This window comes from Choloepus didactylus, chromosome 1 (assembly GCF_015220235.1).
Source record: "Choloepus didactylus isolate mChoDid1 chromosome 1, mChoDid1.pri, whole genome shotgun sequence".
Taxonomy (NCBI): domain Eukaryota; kingdom Metazoa; phylum Chordata; class Mammalia; order Pilosa; family Megalonychidae; genus Choloepus; species Choloepus didactylus.
Window position 1 is genome coordinate 80225036 of NC_051307.1, and position 24048 is coordinate 80249083.

Consider the following 24048-nt stretch of genomic DNA (forward strand, 5'->3'; position numbering starts at 1 on the left):
TTGAGAAATACGAGAACTAGGGGAATTTTTCGTTTAATGTCTCTAGTTACATAGGGCTTCTCCCAACACAACCACCTATGAAATTACAGCTACAAACTATTATCTCAAATGTATCACTGCACTTTTGGTGCTTTACAGTCAGTGTCAGTATTGACCTCTTTTGAACCAAATTCCTTGGACATTTTTCAGTTCTATTTTTAGTTGCCCTCACCACTGCCCCTCCCTGAAACACTTCGCTCTTGATTTCCTCAACAACACTAGCCTGATTTTCCTATTATCTGTCTCTGACAGTACTTGCTTTAAGTATTGGAATTTCCTAATATTTTGCTCTTTTTACTTTTTTTTATATGGTTTTGTTTTTTAATCACAACTTATCCCTGAGTCATCTCATCCTGTCTCATAGCTTCAACTACAACTTCTTCCCAGATAATTCTTTAATCTCTAGCCTAGATCTTTTTCTGGGGCTCCAAATCTGTATTTCCCAAAGTCCTCTGGACATTTTAAAAACAGCTAGCCATTTTGCAGCTACCATACAAGTCCCTTTCTCAGCAAACCTTTTCTTTGGAGAAAGGTTCCCCTTCTTGGTAGAAGACATCAAGTTAGAAATCTTAAAGGCTTCTTCTCCTTTTCCCTGCTCCTTTTTCTAAATTAGTTAATTGAATTTTAAATCCTGTATTGTTTTTACAGTCCTTTTGAGATTTTTACCATAAGTTTGAGGACTGGAGACCTGAAGGCAGGTTAAAAATAGGACTTCATTTAACTCAATATCAGAGACTTATTACTATGAATTAATTCACACAAACATATGAAAAAGTCAAGAACAGAATGACAAGAAGATTTTCATACCCTTCTATCCTATCAGTGTTACACTATAACCCAGCAGAGACCCATTCATTTTCTCACAATGGACTGCTTTAAACAAAATCAAATCAGTGGAAAGGAAGGATTTTTGCAGAACTGACAGGAGTTTCATTCACTGCTATAACTTTTGTAACCTCTGCAAAAGAAAAGTTTTTAAAAAAATGTCCCTAATGACTAAACCTACAGAAACTCAGGGCCTGTGGTTTTCATTCATTCCTGGGTATAATTGTAACAGCTCACATTTATTTTAAGTATTATATTTTCCATTGACATTCAAATGAGATTTTTCCCCTCATCTAATCAGTTGTTTTGATTTCTTGGGCCTAAAGTGCATTCTTCAACGTTTTTCACAATTCTTCAACATTACTAATAACTTCCTATAACAACTGTGGTTCTTTTCTTTCCCTGGAGTAACATATTTATCATCTACTACACAAACCTCCTCTTTTGCTTCCTCCCTTTTTACACAAGCTCTAACATCTTAAATTTTCATTTGACATACTGCTTACCTAAATTATTTCATGTGTGATCCCATCCATGGAAATTCATTTTTGTGTGACACAAATCCCTACCCTATTCTATTTCACAGTAATAAAACTTTATACTGAATTGTTAAAGAGACAGGTAGTCAGCCACGCAGTTTAAATTAAGCACAAGATACACATGTTTGAATATTCTGCTCTCTGTATAAAATGTGTAGAGGCAAGTCCTGTTTGTGTCTGAACATCCTCTCATCTTATTCAAACTGTTGGAGTTAACTCATCTAAGAACAGTTTTCTTGGTTTAATTCAAAAGTAACTGCTCTTATGGAAAAAAAAACCACAGTTATGAAAATATGTGCATTTAAAAAATTTCTTATAAATAATGGTTACAGTTGTGCTCAGTCTATGAAAGCAGCAGCCCCATGACTTGAGCACATGCTATATTCTCATTCATTGTTGTCCCTCAGTACCTTCAATGGTTTCCAGTCCTCGTCCATGCTAACCTTTGCTAGTTGTTGCAGCCATGGTGAATATCTTGTTTATTGGATTTTATTAGCATTTAAAATTTTGACATTTGGAAAAGCACAATCTCCCTTCTTTTTCATCCTGTATTTTTAATGTATACGTGTCTGGGTTCTTTCCAATTTTCAATTTCTCTTTCATAGTTTCAGAAGATGTAATTTTGAAAAAGAACAATTATTTTGCTAATTTGTGGCCAGAATACATCAACTCCTCATAACAAAATTTTAGTAAGAGGACTAATGCATTGAATTTAAACATTAAAGTTTACTTTTGCCCTGATTACTTAGTATTTTTGGTAAAGTTCATTTTGGTTTGATTCATCTATTTAATTATGTTGATTCTCCACTATTTTTGGTGATATAATAGTAATAATGCTAGATATTTGTATAGCACCATAGTGTTCAAAGTGCTGCCATGTACATAGTTCTTACTTGATTAATACAGCCATTTTATAGATTACATCCATTTTATAGATATATTCTAGAGAGAATAGTACATCCATTTTATAAAAAAACAGATGAACAAAGTACTATTTTGGATCACACTTGATAAGTGGTCAGGTCACAACAAACTGCCACTCCCGTGTTCTTTCTATTGCATCATGCTATATTACTAAGGTTTACTTACTGTTGCTTATTTATTATTGCTTTTCAAATAGCCAACTATCATTCCCTCTTCTGTACCACTGTAATAGCTTTCATGTCATATATTCTATCTCTTTCCCAGTCTTTATCCACTTTTCCAGTTCCCCAGTTCTCACTAGATTTTGAACTAATCAAAGACAATTTTTTCCCATCTTTGTATCTCTAGCCTCTAGTAAGTTCCCACCACAAGTTTGCCAATTCACTCTTGTGCTATAAATGCTCATCTTACATTAGTTGTAAACTGTTTTCAACCCAGGATCTTTAAGAATACATTACAAACATTAGTTTAATCTGAGAGGAAAGCATTTCATCCATGTCGTAAGTAGGAGAGTGGAAGAATCAGACTGAATGATTTATTTGAACGTTTCTGGTGAGTCAGTGACAGAGACATGAAAAAAAAAATAAACCCAGGGTTCCTCATGCTCAGGCTACATCTGCACCACCATAGCCAAATGTACTGGGACCAAACAGACTGGCTCTTGTGGGAGGCTGTGTAAGTAGTACATACAGTATTCGCACATCCCTTGTGCATGCTACAGTTCTTTAAAAGAACTGTGGCACACTGGACATTTTGTTCCATTCTAATTTATCTGTGTTCCTGTAGCCATGCCTCCACTCATAAGCACTAATCACTTCGCTAGGTGAGCTTAAGTACCTAATTATTAAGAGCCCTCCAAATTTCTAGTGCCATCTTCAATACAGTTAGTGCCCTTTCTGTCCCATTTGCCCCCTGCACTTGATACTGAATCAGTATAGCAAATATCCCTAATGAAGAATCACGACACAGGGTTAAATTTACAAATTAGGCAATTCCTTTAGTTTTTATGTTGATTCATTTTATCTTTGAATCCCCATCCTTCATTTGCTTAAAATCCAATCCTAAAGTGAAACTAAAAAAGCAATGCTATTATGACATTTCAAAAAGAAATATTGAAACTTAGGACATTTTCCAGAGACTTGTTACCTGTAAGCTCTTGTATATAGCATCAGATAACATAGGTCACCAGGGAATATTAGGGCAATATATTAGCAGACTTAATATTAATCTTTAGAATCCCAGATTTATTTCCCATCCAGGTTAAATGTCCTTTTGATTATTATAGCAAACAATAACATGAAAAATCGATTACAACCATTAATGGAAGCTTAAAATATTAACTTTCATAGCTTTAACCCAATATCTATAATTAAATGCAAAATCTAAGCTAATGCAATGTTAAGGTTGATATTCTAATTGCACAAAAGTCACAAAATTTAAAATAAGGTTTCTAGTGCCACTCTCTGTCAGTTCTACAATATTCCTCACATGTTTCTTTTATGATTTTTAATTTAAATGTGTCTGTGCTAAAGTTGCTGAAAAATAATATAAAGCACAATAATTTAGGATTCAACTTGTAGGCATATGTTTAAAGTTTTATATAATCAAAATACTGGAAAAATGCAATTATTTTTAAATCGTAATGCCATATGTGAATAATTATCATATTTCTGCTTAGGAATTTGTCAATTTCTGCTACAAATCTTCTAATCTTCACTTTTGATTACAAAGTAGGCATCCTCTGGAGAAGAAAAGACAATGTAAAACAAACAAACAAACAAAACACAAAAACAAAAACAAAAAAACAACCTGTGGGCTGTGACAGTACATATGAGTCTATACCTTCAAAACATATCAACGGCCATCCACGTGGGACCACTAAAGACAGTACCTCATAATATTTCAGTTTATGGGCACATCTAGTAGAACAAGCAAAGGCTTTAGAGATGTTGGATAAGGATTCAAATGCCATTAATGCTTCTTACTAGCCAAGGTGACTGAGCAACTTAATTAACCTCTCTGACCTTCAATATCAGAGTAATAATACCCACTCTATAGGATTGTTACGATGATTAAAGGAAGTAATATATATAACACAGGCCTTGCAAAGTTCTCTTCGATTTTGTAGTACTATATTGCTATTACAATTGTGAAAAATGAATACCATAATTTAACAATTGTTTGGCTGTCCATAGGTGTTTGGGAAATACAAAACAATAATCATTTAACATTAATTTTATTGAAAGGTATATAGAGCTATTTAAAAAAAAAGTTTCCTCAGGTTAGGCAATTTGTCTATGGCTTATTACTGAGCACGAAATATGTTCAATACATGATGCATCAAGCTACATCAGCTAACTCTGAAGGCAGGTGAGTTAAATAATTTCTTGGATATTGGGCTGCCTATCCAAGATTTTCTTCAAATTTTATGAAACATTTGTGTCTAAATAGAGAATATGCTTGAGAAAGTCTAGTTCAACAAGCAATTTGGAAAGTTATAAATCATAGATATAAGGACTTAAAGCTAAAGTGCCACCTCAACCATAACTATAATAAAAACTCCTAAGTGCATTCTGGCAGAAATAAATAAAAGCAGCAAAGCCTGTTGTGGATGGTGTAGAGCCCAGAAAGGTAACCAAGTGAGTAAACAGCTAAGGCAGGATTATCCTCATTTGGGAGGAATCCATTCCAGACAGGAATTAAAAGGGAGGGGATAAAGGAGGAAGAATTGTGGTTGGGAGGAAGAGCTTTTGCATTTGAAAGCAGCTAAGTTACTCTACAAAATGAAAAGGAAATTTGTTTTTCCCTGTCAACAGTAATCTCATTTGAGGTCTGGCAGACTGGCACACAAAAGATACATGTGTTCCACATACTTGGTTTTTCTCCTCTGGCAGTGAGGCACACAGGTGACTCAAAACCACTCAGAATAACACAGCCAAATTCCTTCCCAAATGTATAAATACCAATTCTTCAACAGCTTTCTTCAATAGTCTGATAATTTATTGCATAGTTCCCGGCATATTCTCAATCAGGATTTGCTCCTGGTAATATTACAATGTGAGAAATGGGTTTAAATGAAAGGTAGAAAGATCTATACTGAAGCTATGGATTACAATTGGCAACAATTACTGAATCCGAAAAATCTCGCATGCGTATAATACCCACTGAAACATATGTAACCAATAATTGCTGAGTCCTATTGACTCTCCTCACATTAAACCAATAGTGTAGATGAAATTTCTCTGAACCAAGGGTAGCAGTTGGGTCAATGAGTTCAGCATCACTTAGGGGAATCAAGACCATCCACTGATTCAAGCCTCAGTCCCTATCTGTGATTTGTTTTCCTGCTTCATTTTCTTGATTGTCATTAATAAATTGTCTCTAAAATCTTTGGCTAATATATATTTTGTTAGAAAGTAGGCTCTTCTCAGCATGAGCTGGAAGGGTTGAATTAACCCTTCACTTTCAAACTTAATACCATTCAGAGTTTACCTTATTTCATGCAGGTAAGTATTGACACTCCTAAAGAATGGGAAATACCTCATTAACCATATTATTTTATCTAAAAAGACAGATGAATATTTTTGTCAAACAAAAATGCAAAAAGAATGTTGTCCTCCATGTAAAGTAAATGGAAGTAAAGAGATAAATGGAATTAAAAAGCATTCTAGCTTTTTACCCCCAAAGACGTATATTCCCCAAACTTCTTTATACCACAAGCACTTATTTACAATAATACAATTTATACTTTTAAGACCAAGCAAAAAGTTAAGATTTCAATAGTCATAAAAACAGAAAAGAAACCAATGGCTATTTTCTGAGAAAGGAAAGCATCCTCTTTTTATATTAGCATAACTTAAAAACTTTTAAAAGTCTTTTAAAAAAGATTTTCATACAAAAATTACCTTTGGGAATAAATATGAAAAATATCACAAAATACCTAAATAGTGTTCATTTAAATGCCCTTCTCCCCACTCTAGGAGACCTCACAAAACCAGGTATTAATTTAAAAATCATTCATTCATTCATTTATTAAGCAATTATGTTTTTAGCACTGCTCTCACAGTGCTTACAACACTCATAACTTCTATTACTACTAAGGAAGGACTAGCCATAGATAGGCTTAGTGGAATTGGTCATAAATATAACTGAAATTCGAAACAGTGATCATTTAAAATTCATTTCACTAAAGAATTCAAAAGCAATTTTATAAATAAAGTTTATTTAAATCATTTACACATTTGTTTACAAGTTATTACATTCTTGCTAAAATTATGAGAAGAATTACTAACTAGAGTCATTTTTCAAATTATGAAAAATTAATTAAAATCACAATGATTTGGGGAAGCAAATTTATTTTATATAAAGGCAAATTACCCAAGGCCAATAAAAATTAACCATAGTGTTCTTAAAAACTAGATTTTCAAATTTACAGGATATCTCCCAGACATGTAGAAAACCCAGCTCTGACTCATTCATTCAGTCTGTATTTATTTAGAATGTGGAAGATAATATCTCAAGGAACTAATTGTACTCCATCAGTAAACTTGGAAGAATGAAGAAACCCTGTCAGAAAACTAAAATAAAAAGGCTCACAAAGTTGATGCACATAATAAAATTAAAATACAAGAATTCTGTTCATATCTCCTTTCTCCATTAGCCTCCCTATATAAAGGAAGGGAATATGCTTTTGATATTTATGCTCCTGGCTAGGCTTACACTCAGTCAAAAAGGAATATAAACTCTGTTTCTGGATGCTTCTGGATCCCACAGAAGAACAACTATGGCCTTTTGTATATAACTAAAGGAATTGCTAGTGCCGTCAGAGTGTTCAGGGTAAAGCCATTTATTCTCTCTGCAGGAAATTGTCCTTCTTAGGGGTTTCTGTCTCCCACATAAACTACTATTTGTATACCACTTTATAGTTTGCAAAAATGCTTTCACATGCAATGTGTTGTCTAGTTGGAAGGCAGCAGCGTGTGGGGATTAAGAGCACTGGCTTTGGTGCCAGAGAAACCAGGGTGTTTACCAAAACCACTTAATAGTTACATACCCTTGTGCAAGCTACTTGGTCACTTTAAGCCTCGATTTTCTTGTTTGTAAAATGGGGATAATGATACTTATCCTCCAGTGAGGTAGAGATTAGTATTATTGTCATTAATAACCATGGCAGAGACACCAAGGACTTCCCAGTAGTCTACTTATTTTCATCAGGCTAGAAGAAGCAGTTTTTCACTGTTGCTAAGAGTACATAACACAAGCCTCTTGTTAAAGTAATGGCTCTTCAAATCTTAGATCTGAACTGTCTTCATAAAAAAAGTTTTTAAATTCATGGCAAAAAAAAAAAAAATTCCATATACTTTTAGAGAGTCGTTCCTTCTTTGGGGGCAAGATACAAAATTTAATTCTAGGTCTTCTTTAACTCTGAAACTATTTTCCCTGCAGCAATCCATGTGCAGCCATCAGATTTTATTAGGTGGGCCAAGAGAGTCAGAAGATTTACTTACATAACAGCTTGACAGAGTCTTGAGAACCTTGAGAGTTTGTTAAAATTTTTGAGATCCATAAGTATAGGAAAAATCTTGATGGCATTTCCCCCTACTGATTCATTGATAATTCTCAAACATTGGGCTGGCACAACTAGAGAAAAGTGTTACATTTTGCACAGCGTAAAGTGGTGGGTGTGGATGTTTTTGGACTCAGTCAGTCTCTGGCAGCTGACTGAGTCACGTTGTGTTTTTTTGTTGCCTACTTACATTTTCATAGAGGAGCCTGGGTGGGTATGCTCATAAGATGTGCTCATTTAAGGACAAACCCATTTGAATATTGTAATAACCGTTGGTAAACTTCCGCTACTGAATGGTGAATGTGACCCACTGCCTCCGAGAACAATCATTTGGCCAGAAAACAGATCTCTTGGCTTTCTTCACATTCTAGGCCTTTCAGTCAAAGACTCAGTATAAGGGTCCTTGAGGTGAGTCAAACAGTCTCAAGCTCCTGTCAGGACCAGTGCATTACTGGTGTGCAGTGAGTATTCTGCAACATGCAACTATTTTTTATCATAAATGGAGAATGCAAATGTCTTGATACCCAGTAGTCATCTGTTTCATTAGTCAGTAAGCATTTCCTGAAGTACTGTGTTGAGAATTCTGTACCATACTTAAGGAGATGCTGTCCCCTTTCTGAAGGTGTTTATTATCTTGCTGGGAATGGGGGAACCAACCAAACAAACAAACAAAAAACCCCACACAAGCAAAACAGTTTAACCCTTACACATCAATTTAAAAGTGAGCCCACAGAGAGTATATAAAGACTTTAGGGTAATAAACAGGCTGAAAAATCAATTTGGAAGAGAATGATGGTTATATATTTTCTGAAGGAAGAGAAGAACATCACAGAGGAGAAAGACAGCATAAACAGGGCATGGGAATTGGAAAGGGAAAGTTGATTGATTTAGCTGAAATAGAGAAAACAGGAAAACAAAGAACAGGAGGTTACCTGAAGGTGCATGTTGGTACAGCTATATTAGGAAGTAACTCGTTTGGGCTCATGAAGATTGCCAAGACACTGAACCAAAACTGTTGTTCATTCTCCACTTCAAGGAAAATAGAAGTTGATGGACACTTTGAAATTGGGGAAGAAGATGAGGTCAAGGAGTATAATTAACAGTTGAGAAGCTTTATAGTCAGATGAGGATATGGATTTTAATCTATAAAAAGAAAGCAATGAGAGGAATCCAAAATGACTGATTAGGAAGAGGCTGGACTCACTTCTCTCCTAAAAAACTACTGGGGTTCAGGCATAAACTGTCCAGAACAACAGTTCCAGGGCTCTAGAGATTGGGGAGAGTGCTGTGCAACACCCAGGAAAGTGAGGGATGAAGAGACAGAGAAGCTGCGGTGAGAGATCATGAGTAACCCCTTTCAGCCCTGGTTTCTGGGACCAATCTCCCACTGTTGGGGCACAAAGCTTCTGGGTATCCAGTACCTGGTGGGTGAGAAACTGTGGAGTGAGAGGGCTGCAGAGGTCTACTTCCCCCAAGAACAGGGTGGGACACAATCCAGCACTGTTCCAGCTTTTGACTGGTGAATTTGGACTACTATGGTCTGTGGTTTCAACCTTCCCAGTCCAGTGCTGCTATGACATTGTCTGGAAATGAAGGGAGCTAAAAAAAGCCTGCCTTCTGAGGGCTGAAGGGAATAGGTTGCTGAAGATCACCATCTGCTGGCAGGTGAGGAAAGCTCACCTCCTGGAAGATGTCTAAAAGGCTTATAGTTGAAGCCATATGCTGGGCAGGCCAGGGAAGTGCATGCACCTTTGGGGAGCCATGTTAAAGGCTTTTTGGTATCTTTACTGATACTCTCCCCAGGGCCCTGCAGATTTCCTTCATGAGTCACTGTTTCAGCCCTGGTTGAGTAACATTGATGAATAAAGTGTCAAAGAAGAGCATTAACAGAAAGTCAATCAACAACAAAATATTTAATAAGAGAGAGAATCCGAACTTCAGAGTAAGCTATTAAGATAATCCAATGCCCAGATATCAGCAAAAAATTATGCGCCACATCAAGAAACGGAAAAATATGGCCCAAAGGAGGAAATCAAAAAGTCAGAGGAGATACAGAATTTGGAACAACTAATCAAAGATGTTCAAACAAATCTCCTAAACCAATTCAAGGAGATGGCTAAAGAGGTAAAGGATAATAAGCCACTGGGCGGGCATAAAGAAGAATTTGAAAGCATGTAAAGAAAAACAACAGATCTTAAAGGAATGTAAGGCACAATATGTGAAATTAAAAATAGATTAGAGGCACACAACAGCAGATTTGAAGATAAAGAAGGAAGGATCAGCAATCTAGAAGACAAAGCATCTGAATTCGAACAGACAAAAGAACAGAGAAAAGAATGGGAAAAAATTGAACAGGGTCTGAGGGAACTGACCGACAACATGAAGCACACAAACACTCATGTCATGGGTGTCCCAGAAGGAGAAGAGAAGGAAAAAGGGGCAGAGGGAATATGTGAAGAAATAATAGCCAGAAAATTTCCAACTCTTATGAAAAACACGGATATCCATGTCTAAGTGCAATGTACTCCAAACTGAATAGATTTTCTCCAAACACATAGGATGTCAAATGCCAAAGATAAAGAGAGAATTCTGAAAGCAGCAAGAGAAAAGGAGTTCATTACATACAAGGGATATCTGATACCACTAAGACCTGATTTCTCATCAGAAACCATAGAGGCAAGAGGGCAGTGGTATGATATATTTAAGATACTGAAAGAGAAAACCTGTCAGCCAAGAATTCTCTATCCATCAAACTGTCCTTCAAAATGTGGGAGAGATATTCCCAGAAAAGCAGAACCTGACAGAGTTTGTTAACAAGACACTTGAACTACAATAAATACTAAAGAGAGTTCTACAGGCTGAAAGGGAAAGACAGAAGAGAAAGTGTTGAAGGAGAGTGTAAAAATGAAAAGTATCAGTAAAGCTAACTAAAAGGGTAAAAAGAGAGACAGAGTAAGATATGACACATAAAAACCAAAGGATAAAATGGTTGAAGTAAGTACTGCCATTACAGTAGTAACATTGAAAGTTAAAGGATTAAACTTCCCAATCAAAAGACCCAAACAGGCAAAATGGATTAAAAAATATGAGCCATCTATATGCTGTCTATAAGAGACTCACCTTAGACCCAAGGATACAAATAGGCTGAAAGTGAAAATCTGGAAAAAGATCTTCCACAGAAACAATATCCCCACCCACCCACCCACCGACCAAACAAAGAACATTATATATTCATAAAAGGGGCAATCCACTAAGAAGAAATAGCAAACATAAATATATATGCACTGAAGCCAGGGTGGCCCCAAATATATGAGGCAAACCCTAGCAAAACTGAAGGGAGAAATAGACATATCTACAATAATAGCTGGAAACTTCAATATACCATTCACACCAATAGATAGAACATCAAGACAGAGATTCAATAAGGAAAGACAGAACTTGAATAACTTGATAAATGAACTAGATCTACCACATTTATACAGAATAATGCATCCCAAAACAGCAGGATATACATTCTTATCAAGTGCTCAGGGATCATTCTCCAGGATGGGCCACATGTTAGGTCACAAAATAAGTCTCAATAAATTTGTGAAGATTAAAATTATACAAAGCACTTTCCTGATCATAATGGAATTAACCTGGAAATCAGTAATAGGTGGAGGTCTGGAAATGCACAAATTTATGGAGGTTAAACAACACACTCTTAAACAATCAGTGTATCAAAAAAGAAATTGCAAGAGAAATCAGTAAATATGTCTAGACGAATGAAAATGAGAACACAGCATATCAAAATTTATGGGATGCAGCAAAGGAAGTGTTGAGAGGGAAATTTATAGCCTAAATGATTATATTAAAAATGATAAAAGAGCTAAAACCTGGAGGAAATAGAAAAAGAACAGCAAGCTAATCCCAAAGAAAGTAAAAAGAAAGAAGTAGCAGAGATTAGAGCAGAAATAAATGAAATTGAGAACAGAAAAACAATACTGAAAACCAACAAAACCAAAAGTTGGTTCTTTGAGATCAACAAAATTGAGAAGCCCTGAGACAGACTGACAAAGAAAAACAGAGAGAAGATGCAAATAAATAAAATCAGAAATGAAAGGGGGACTATTGCTACTGACTATATAGAAATAAAGATGATCATAAGAAGATACTATGAACAACTGTATGCCAAAAAACTAGACAACAGATGAAACAGGCAATTTCCTAGAAACACAAGAACAACCTACACTGACTTCCAAAGAAAAGAAGATCTCAAGATATCAATAACCAAGTAAACAGATTGAAAACAGTTATCAAAAAACTCTCAACAAAGAAAAGCCCAGGATCACATGGCTTCACAGTTGAGTTCTACCAATCATTCCAAGAAGAATTAATACCAATCTTGCTCAAACTCTTTCAAAAAATTGAAGAGGAGGGAACACTACCTAACTCATCCTATGAGGCCAACATCCCTCTAATACCAAAGCCAAATAAAGATACTACAAAAGAAAATTACAGACCAATTTCTCTAATGAATACAGATGTAAAAATCCTCAACAAAATACTAGCAAAATGAATCCAACAGCATATTTAAAAATTAAACACCATGATGAAGTGGGTTTTATCCCAGGTATTCAAGGAGGGGTTGAACACAAGGAAATAACTAATGTGATACATCACAGTAAGAAATTGAACAGGGAAAACCACATGATCGTCTCAATTGATGCAGAAAAGGCATTTGACAAAATCAATCTTCCTTTCTTGATAATAACACTTTGAAAGATAGGAATAGAAGGAAATTTTCTCATCATGACAAAGGGCATATATGAAAAACCTACAGCTAACATCGTACTCAATGGTGAAAACCTGAAAGCCTTTCCTGTAAGATATGGAACAAGACAAGGATGCCCACTGCCACCACTGTTATTCAACGTTATGCTAAAAGTTCTAGCTAGAGAAGTTAGGCAAGAAAAAGAAATAAAAGGCATCTAAATTGGAAAGAAAGAAGTAAAACTTTCACTATATGCAGATGAAATGATCCTATACCTAGAAAGTCCCGGAAAATCTACAACAGAGCTACTTGAGGTAATAAATGACTTCAGTGAAGTGGCGGGATACAAGATCAACATGCAATAATCAGTAGTGTTTCTGTATGCTGGTAGTGAGCAATCTGAGGTGGAAATCAAGAAAAAAAATCCATTTACAATAGCAACTAAAAGAAACAAATATGTAGGAAAAAGTTTAACCAAGTTGTAAAGAACCTATTCAGAGAACTACAAAGCATTGCTAAAAGAAATCAACGAAGACCTAAACAAATGGAAGAACATTCTGTGTTCATGGTTTGGAAGACTAAATATTGTTAAGATGTCAATTCTACCCAAATTGATTTACAGATTCAACACAATTCCAATCAAAATTCTATAGCCTATTTTGCAGAAATGGAGAAGCCATTTACCAAATTTCTTTGGAAGGGTAAGGGACCCCAAGTAGCCAAAATCATCTTGGAAAAGAAAAAATCAAGTTGGAGGACTCTCACTTCCTGACTTTATAGTGTATTATAAAGCTATAGGGGGAAAACAGCATGGTATTGGCATAAAGATAGGCATATTGACCAATGGAATCAAATTGAGAGTTCAGAAATAGACCTTCACATCTATGGCCAATTGATTTTTTTTAAATTCAATTATATTGATATATATTCACATACCATACAGTCATCCACAGTGTACAATCAATTGTTCACAGTCCATTATACAGTTGTGCATTCATCACCAAAATTTTTGAAAATTTTCATTACCACACACATAAAAAAATAAGAATAAAAGTTAAAGTAAAAAAGAACACCCAAAACATCCCATACCCCCATCCCTCCCTAGTATTCATTTACTTTTTATCCTCAGTTTTCTATTCAACTGTCCATACACTGTATAAAGGGAGTGGCAGCCACAAAGTTTTCACATTCACATGGTCACACAGCTTAAGCTATATAGTTATATAATCTTCAACAATAAAGGCTACTGGGTTGCAGTTCAACCATTTCAGGTATTTCATTCTAGCTATTCCAATACAGTAAAAACTAAAAAGGGATATCTATATGATGCATAAGAATAACCTCCAGAATGACCTCTCAACTCTATTTGAAATCTCTCAGCCTCTGATACTTTATTTTGTTTCATTTCTCTTTTCCTTTTTGGTCCAAGAAGGCTTTCTCAATCCCGCAATACCAGGGCCAAGCTCATCCCCACGAATCATGTCCCATGTTGCCAGGGATACCTACACCCCTGGGAGTCAAGTCCCACATAGCAGGGAGGGCAATGAGTTTACCTGCTATGTTGGCTTAGAGAGAGAGGCCACATTTGAACAACAAAAGAAGTTCTCTGTGGGTGACTCTTAGGCACAATTTTAAGTAGGCTTAGCCTCTCCTTTGCAGTGATAAACTTCATAAGGGCAAGCCTCAAGATCAAGGGCTTGGTCTCCTAAATTGGTAGTCCCTAATGCTTGTGAAAATATCATTAATTCCCCAGGTGGGGAAATTCAGTATTTCTACATTTTCCCCCAGTCCCTCAAGGGAGCTTTGAAAATATATTTTTATTCTTTGGATGGCCAACTGATTTTTGACAAGGCTGCCAACTCCACTCAACTGAGACAGAGCAGTCTCTTCAACAAATGGTGCTGGAAGAACTGGATACCCATATACAAAAGAATGAAAGAGGACCCTTATCTCACATCTTATACAAAAATTAACTCAAAATGAATCAAAGACCTAACTACAAAAGCCAGAATCATAAAACTCCTAGAAGAAAATGGAGGGAAGCATCTTCAAGATCTTGTGGTAGGGGGTAGTTTCTCAGACCTTACACCCAAAGCAACCAATGAAAGAAAAAATAGATAAATGAGACCCCCTCAAAATGGAATAAATCTGTGCTTCAAAGGACTTTATCAAGAGGGTGAAAAAAAGGCAGCCTACTCAATGGGAGAAAATATTTGGAAACCATATATCCTATAAGGGTTAGTAAACCCTTATATCCAGGATATTTAAAGAGATTCTACAACTCAATGATAAAAAGACAAACACCCAATTTGAAAATGCGCAAAAGACTTGAATAGACATTTTTCCAAAGAGGAAATACAAATGACTAAAAAGCACATAAAAAGATCTTCGACATCACTAGGTATTAGGGAAATGCAAATCAAAACCACGAGATATCATTTCACACCTACTAGAATGGCCACTATTAAAAAAACAAAAAACTACAATTGTTGGAGAGCAGGTGGAAAAATAGGAATATTTATTTACTGTTGGTGGGAATGGAGAATTGTACAGCTGCTGTGGGAGAGTCTGGTGGTGCCTCAGGAAGCTAAATATAAAACTGCCATATGATTCAGCAATTCTGCTACTAGGTATGTACTCAGAAGCACTGAAGGCAGAGAAGCTGACAGACATTTGCACATGGATGTTCACAGAGGCATTATTCACAATTGCCAAAAGATGTAAACAACCCAGGTGCCCATCAGCTGATGAATGGATAAATGAAATGTGGTATATACACATGATGGAATACTATTCAGCTGTAAGGAAAAATGAAGTCTTGACACATATGGCAACGTGGATGAATCTAGAGGACATGGATGAATCTTGAGGACATTACATTAAGTGAAATAAGTCGGACACAAAAGGACAAATATTGTACGACCTCACTTAAATGAACTAAATATTGCTAGCAAACTCATGGTGTTAATATCTAGAACATAGGCCAACAGAAGATAGTACGAGGGCAGAGAGCGGGGAGTTGATGCATAATTTGTGCAGAATTTGTAATAAGGTTGATTGCAAATGTTTGGACACGGATAGAGATGATGACAGCAATTATAGCGAGTGTAACGGACAGTGATGATATGTGGGTGCGACTGTGGGTAAAAGTGAAAGTTCAGTCATGTGTGTCACCAGAAGGAAAGCCAGAGAGTGAAACATGGGATTTTATAGCATAGTGAACCCTCTCACGTGAGTGAAAATGTGCTAGGAATTGATTGTGTGATGAAAGCACATCTCTGTGAATATACTGGAAGACACTGCTTGAACACTTTAGGTGGATTGTATGGTATGTGAATTTATCTCAATACAACAGATAAATTAAAAAAAAAGAAAGCAGTATAGAATCCTAGGCCAAGGAATGAGATGTGAAAAATAATAGGTGGAAGCAGATATTCCAGATGTTTAAAAGGGTTGCTTCAAGAAAATAACCTGAAGGAAAATGGCCTGTTTCCAGGGATTCAGAGAGGAGACAAGGATGACTATTTCCAAAGCCCACTATGGGGCCCTGAAATAAAGAGAAGAAAGAGGTCAACTGAAGAGGTATTGTTGAGGGAGAACTGGCAGAATTTATTGACTGACTGAATGGAAATTAAGGGCAAAAGAGAAAAAAGGATTTTTAAAAGACTTTAGTGTTGGGGCCTGAATAAAGCACACCATGAACAGTAATGGGAAAAGAAAATGGATGGCTGGAGTTGAAGATGATTTGGTCAGTGATGGAACATCAAAATGATTAGGGTTGTGTGTGCATACACATGTATGTTTATGGGGGTGCAAAGTAGAAATGCAGATTTAGGGGTAATGCCTTTCTTTTCCAACGTTACATAACTGCTTACAATTTTCATTCAATTACTGATTTCTTTATTAGACAAGCATTTATCAAGTGCCTACCATGTATACGGTTTACAACAGAGAGAGAAAAGTTACACCCCCTGAATAGAAAATTGTTTACACTTTATTGCAACATTATTTAAAGGATGTATTTTTCATTTTTTACATTACTTTTCTGATGTACTATCTCAATTTATAATCACTTTATACCATTATTTTACTTAGTGTCTTTTTTTCCTTGAATACAACTTGTATATTTAAATGAAACATAAGATGAAGGAGTGACTAAGATGGCTGTTGGTTACATTGGGTTTATATTTCCACTCAGATCAGTCCTGACTGAAAACCATGTGGTTTCCTGGAAGGGATACATGTGTGTGTGCATACTCTATACCTTACTCAGGTTTTGGTTTCATGGACATAGTGTCAGAACTGCAGTCAATTATACTCTGGATCCTGCTTGCTTGGGAGTGAGAGGAGAAGGGAAAATTGACACATATTTTGCACAAACCACTTTTCAGGAATCCAGTGACAGTGGCCCTTCATCAATTCAGGCATGATTGTCAACCATCAGTACTGATCTCTTATGTAATTTTATTTCTCCCATATGACTTACATCTAAGGAGCTGAAGCACTAGGAGATAAGGCAGTCATATACAAGTGTGCCAAAAGGAAATCAAATTTTGAAAACATGACTTGACTATTTTTTAAATGTTAATTTAAAGCAAAACGTACAAAAACATTGATGTAAGAATCTCATTCCTTCATAATTATTATGACCTGAAAACCTACTTTGAAGAAAACTAGTCATGGATAAGAAAATAATTTCTTCACAGTGGTTAAAGAATAAAAGTGCTCAAAGAAATACATAAACAAAAAAGCCTCTAGTATACCAAGGTATTAACTATATTTATTTCTGTGTTTTGGCTATGAAGGATGACAATTGTATAGCTATTCTATATAATGGCAGACACTCCCCTTATTCAAGGAAACAGACTCCTTTTATGACATTATACTAGGCATCCTCCCAATAAAGGAATATTTTATTTGTGTTCATTTGTAAATAGTCTCATTGACCAGTCCTTGTATTTTAAATGAGACCTTTTCTTATGCAGCTACTTTGTGCGTTAGTTACAGTCGAACGCTTTCTTACAGATGGATTCGGTGTTAATTGAATAGAAGAGTGGAACAATTTCATACCATAATTTTTCTACCAGTCCCACATTTCTATTTTCTTTTCTAAGATGTTGTGATCCAATTGACAAAATTCTGTTAAAGTTCAATATATATCTTCACCGCTAATTTTTTTCACCATGGTAGTTACTGGTACCACAGTGGATCTTCATATCTTAAATCTATCCAGTATAATCCATTCTGTACTATTGCATCCTATTCCTTTTGTTAAAAGAAGTTTGGCTTCCATATAGTGATTTCCACCAAACTATAAAAGTACTACTAATGCCCAGTTTAGAACATAAACAATTTACTGCTGTCCTCCTTTGAGTCCTTCTCTATTTTATTTCTCTAACCATCCTACTAAGAATAAATTTCCTAGAATACTGTGGGCAAGACTGATTTCGCAATGGGCTACAGGTTGACTTTTTTCTTTATTGATGCTTTTATTAGAGTTTTAGTGATCTAGCAGTCAATCCTATCAGTTAAGGTTGCCTGACATTTTACTTGCTTGAGTGACTGCCCCTAACTACTTCTTTTTAATTCTCTCCACCCCCCCACATCCCATCTGATCCTATCTTTCTCATGTAATTAAAATATTTCCTAGTACCTTTTGGGTTAGTTGTAATTATATCACTTTTTCTGCAGTTTGGTTGATGCCTAGCATAGAACATATACATTTAACAAGCTGATCCACAGTCACTAGTGCAATGTTGATTTGTTTATAGCTTTCAGTAAGCATAAGGCTGGACAAGACTGCCATTCTTCAACTCTATTTCCTCTTCATTTAAAGAGGAAGCCTTGAAGACAATAAGTATGTTGTTTTAACTTTCTGAGTAATGCTTTCTTGTAATTGGTAAAAGACTTTCATTCACTCTTTAGGAAGAGAATTATAATTTTTAATTTTCTAGTCCTGTTTTGATCTCTTTATTTTTTCCAGTTGTGGATTTGTTATTTTTTTTTAAAGTAGTAATTGATGGTTATCTTTTGCCCATACATAGCCTGAAAATATCTGAGATATATTATATATATATTTTAAAAATATATACTTGAGTATACCTGAGTGTCTGAAAACAAATAAGGCTTGTAGACTCACAAGGTTTAAAAATTATCTTTGTCTTTCTCATTTTGAAAGTAGAGATGCTTTTATTTATCAGCCTATCTTTCTCTAAGTTGTATGGGAAATTCTCAAAGATATTTCCTGTTAACAATGAGGGAGATTCAATTTGGTTAACAATATTTATTGAGTACCTACTCTAAGACATTGTACCAAGTATTGCAGGAGATTAAAAATGAATATTGCAGAGGTTTTTTCACTTAAAGAATTCACACTTAGCAGAGGAGATATATAGACAATGATGCAAATTAAGCACTAAGTTTCATAAGAGAAGTGTAGATAAGATATATAGACAATGATGCAAATTAAGTGCTAAGTTTCATAAGAGAAGTGTAGATGAGAAGTCATCTATTCTTCCTCATCTACAGGAAAAATAGATGATGTCCCTTGCATGGGGAGATGTGAAGAGAAGTAGGCAAGAAGGGCTGCATAAAGAAAACGGCATTTGGGATGGGTCTTTACCATTTGATAGATGAAAATGAGGACGGGAACATATAAGGAACCAAGTGAGGAGTATTAGATCAAAAGTGGACTACTCAGAAAAAAAAACTATTTTTTTTTAATGGAAACCATGGATAACAGTTCAGTTCCATTCTTGCAAATTATTCTAAGCAAATTGCCATGAATCCTGTCATACTTAATGTAGAATATTTTCCTAGCCAAGAGGCACATTACTTTCAGTCAGGAAGAGGTTCTCAGTAGATGCACTTGGTTGTGCCCCAGTAAACTTTTGAATATGGTCCTCAAAGGAATAAAGTTCACAGAACTTTTTCGTTTTATAAATAAATAGAAATTCATCTGCAGGAAAAAAAAAAAGGAGACTCTAGATATTCAGGAATCTATTCACTGTCACATAGTTTAAACTTATTTTCTTTTCATTTTGTCTCTAGCTAAAGTTCTCTGGGAATGATTATCAAGGAAGGAGGCATCAAGGGTTATGAAATCAAGTCCACAAAAAGATCACCAAGTGAAGGACAGTGGCACCTTTTAAACTCTTTACTTGGGGATTCCTTGTTTTGTTTTTGCTGTTGTTTGTTTACTTTCCATGGTTAGCCACTAATCAATTCTTTGGAGTCATCAAAATAATAGAAAAGTTACAGAGATGTTCTTATGTTCCATGTTTCTAAGGCCTATTTCCAAATAGCCCCTAATTAATGGAGAAATGGTTCAAGTCAAAAGAGCTTTTTCTCTGACATAGATTTCTAAACAATGTAATTATGGTTCACTCCATGGTTATGAGCTTTGGGAGTGCTCACAAAAAACGTCCTTGCTGCAGATGTGGCCACTGGCTGTTATACCAGGTAATGTGATCCATGTTTGTTGTTGTTAAAACAAAACAAAACAAAACAAAACACAAAACAACTCTCTGTGTTTGTTAGAGTAAGATGTGGCTAAACATAAAGATCAGGTATTCAAACAAGGTCTTTCTATTTGTTCGCTTATGTCCTACCTGGAAGCTTAGAATTCCTGATGTGCATGCAGTTTGTGGCTATTACTTTGTGTTACATTTTTGCCCTCAGAATTGTTTTCAACCACACTATATTACAAACAAACAAACAATAAATCAAAGCTGGCTGTTGATAATCAGTCCAAGAAGTGTCCTCAGTGTAGCTTCAAAAACTCACCCTCTTCTCTCCAAATCTAGGTTTCTTTCATAGGACAATTATTCATACTGTATTCTGCCAAGAGAGCAACTGGGAGGAATGCCTTACGTTAAGTTGGATGTTCAAACTTGAGATATCATCCATTCTAAGTCTTTACCATAAGACTGCCATAGCAATTGGATATTTGTGACACATATAGAAATTTAAGAACTCCACCATTTTATATTATATGTAAATCTATTATGTGGTACATAAAGTATTAATCAGTACTTCATTAGCTGTCTCAATTTATACCAATTTATGGCATGTATATATTATTTTGTAGGAAAATGTAATAAAGAAAAACATAACTTTCCTTTATCCCAAATACTTAGCTTCTTTTTATCATCTTTCCTAAAATATTTCTTTTGACCTTTGCAAATCAGTAAAAAAAAAATCAAGATTTTGTGTTTGAGTGTAAGTACATCTACTAAAAGTACACTGTGCTTCCCTTTGTTCATGCTTGAGAGATGGATTATAGCTTTCCTAATCTGACCTTATTATTAGACTGGTCAAGTTTATATTAGTTAAAATGAACATCATAAATTCACAGTACAACTTATCTGGTATTCCTTCTATTGTAGTCTGAAAATGGGCTGTTCAGGACTGAATGGCTCAAATATAAGCAGATTTCATTTCTAGAGAAGGAAAGTCTACACTTCAGTGACACCATGAGCAATTAACTTTGCCCTAGCATAATTAATACAGTTTACAAGTTCTGAATTGGGTAGATGGGAAGAGTAAAGGAGAATGAAACTCATTCACTCTCTTGCTGGGTTCTGCTAAATAGCTTCCTTATCCCCACAATGTGACATTTATCTTCCTTATTCTTGCACAAAGTCAGCAGCCCTAAAAATCTTTCCCTCTAAAAACAGAAAGATGAGTTGGTGATAAAGAGATGATGTCACCTGTCAAATTGTAGTATCAGATGGAACAGTTACCAAGCAAAATATTGAAGAGATAGTTATAACTTCCATACTACCTTTCTATTCTTGTCAGCCTCACAGATTTGCAGTGGGTCACAGATAGTTTCTCTCTTTAGGTTAGAAAGCCTTTCCAGATGAAGTCATCATTTTCATTACTCTGCTTCTTCCTCTTTCACTAGAGTGTTTTTCTAAAGGCAACTGAGGACCTCCTCAGTGAAATATTGAAGGCAGGGGATGCCTGGAATGATTAAAAGAAACAAAGCTTTCCCAGAGCACTTGTCCCCTTCTCTGCAAGGAGATGAGGTAATATATAATATCCTTCCTATATTACTACCACAAGGGCAATTTGTGGGAGGAAGAGATGGATTTTGGGGAGTGAAATCCTACTGCATAGCCAGGGCTATTTTCAGAAGGGCTTATCTTCAATATTCTCATTTCAGAATTGGTCTCTTTGCTCAGAGCAGTATCTTAGGCAACACTGAGAACCCCCATCTTGAAGGTAAGAATGAAAGCTATCTCTTGTGGATGGAATACCTGATGAAGAAAAAGGAAAATATAAAAGAAGAGATTCTGCTAAAATAAAGATGATGCAAAAGAATAAATACCAACTCCTGCTATTTTCATGTGGTTTGTGTGTGAGACCTCCGTTTGATCTCTTACTTTGCAGTTTCTACCACTGGATGATGCACATATGTAATTTGGTTAGACAGCTAGTTTTCTTATATATAAATTAAATATCCTCAAATGCCAGTAGACCTCTTTATCTTTTTAATACCCCTCAACAACTGCTTCAAGAAGGAACAGCCACAAAGAGCCTTACCGTAGGATACAGAATGCACAGGTGCCAAAGAAATCACTGCACGTGTAAATTAGAAACTAATCACCACTCCCTTTCTGGATACAGTGGCAGCTTTGCCTTAGAGTTCATGTTGAAATGTACATTTTTATGAAATATTTCTCACGATAGTCAGCATCAATTTAGGAGTTTCAAATATTGACTCCCAGTTCCAGCATGTGAGAAAACCAGCAAGAGGAAGAACGGAAAAGAAAAATTTATTAAGGCCAAGGCTTCTCTTACACTTTAAGAAGATAATTGTATTTGTAAATTCCTGGTTAAAAACTTGACAATTGTCAGATCTGTCACTGCTAGGCTATTCCTGGGTTTCTTCATCATATATTTTTCCCTAAAGTCTCTCAAAGAACTGAAGGGCTTCCAGAGATGAAAATGAACTTGACAATCACGTTGCAACTCAAACTGATCCTGATTCTTTTCGTCACTTTTTAATTCATTGCAGATGGTGTAAATGGGATGTTTACTGGCTGGCAGGTAATGAGTCTTGTTGTAGATAATAGTGAAGGACGAAATCTCATGTCTGTTGACAGCCCAGCATTACAGCAGCTGTATATAGCTATCATCTATTGCTTTGCAGCACATACAATATCGTGACAGGATGCAAAGTCCAGCCCCTTTCCACTAATATAAATGATGATTCGTAAACCTAAATCTCACTAGTTCACATATGATTTGCCCTGATTCCATCCTCACTGCTCACATGGGTAGACAGTGTAAGGTGTGATCTAATGTCTACTGTTCTAAAAGGAAAATGTAATCTATTTAAACATCCAAACGCTCCTCCACCCAGGTACCACCATTCATCACAACTGTCAGTGCCTCTTTGGAAGAGTAATGACCCTCAGGCATGGGATAATGCTCCATAGGGGCCTTATGAATGCCACTGCCAAGCACAGAAATTGATCGGTTTTCAGTGGGGCTGGTGTGTGCATCATGAAAGACCTGCACTTACTCACTAAATTACAAGTGGCTGTTTTCCCCCTTATACAATAAAGCCTGGGTTAGGGAGCCACAGACCCTGCTGATTTTAATTGTCCCAAACAAGTGAACACTAGATTTGGACCTGTCAGTGAGATAGATTTAAGCAGCTTGAAACTGAGAGTTGGAAGATAACACAGGTATTGCTGCCTTCCACATATTTTTCTTTTTTTCTTTTTTTAGTCCTTTCTAACGATAGATAGCAACAACATTCCACCATCCAATAAACACAATTTAAAAAAATAAACCAGAATAAGTATGCCAGTGAAAAGTTAACTGTTTCCTTCTGGTGGGATTTCCTTTATGTGTGGATCTGTTCACACATTATTTCATAGGATCACCTGCACTCTGTTGACTGTTTATACCTTGGTAAATGCTCTATCACTATGAAAGTTTCATTCAAAATACGTCTCTTCCTCAGCTCTCAGCAAAGAGTTTTTCTTTTTTTTTAAATTCAGTTTTATTGAAATATATTCACATACCATACAATCACCCATGGTATACAATCAACTGTTCACAGTACGATCATATAGTTATGCATTCATCACCACAATCTATTTCTGAACATTTTCCTTACATCAGAATCAGAATAAGTATAAAAAATAAAACTAAAAAAAGAACACCCAAACCATCCCTCCCCATTCCACCCTATTTGTGATTTAGTTTTTGTCCCCACTTTTCTACCCATCCATCCACACACTAGACAAAGGGAGTGTGATCCACAAGGCGTTCACAATCACACTGTCACCCCTTGTAATCTACATTATTATACAATCGTCTTCAGGAGTCTAGACTACTGGGTTGGAATTTGGTAGTTTCAGGTATTTACTTCTAGCTATTCC

At 35.8% G+C, this 24048-nt stretch overlaps 1 protein-coding gene across 15 annotated transcripts in view; it reads right to left on the minus strand.

The window, feature by feature from the left end:
* ZBTB20 (zinc finger and BTB domain containing 20) overlaps positions 1–24048 on the minus strand; it is a 911487-nt gene that overhangs the window by 222559 nt on the left and 664880 nt on the right. The window lies entirely within an intron of this gene.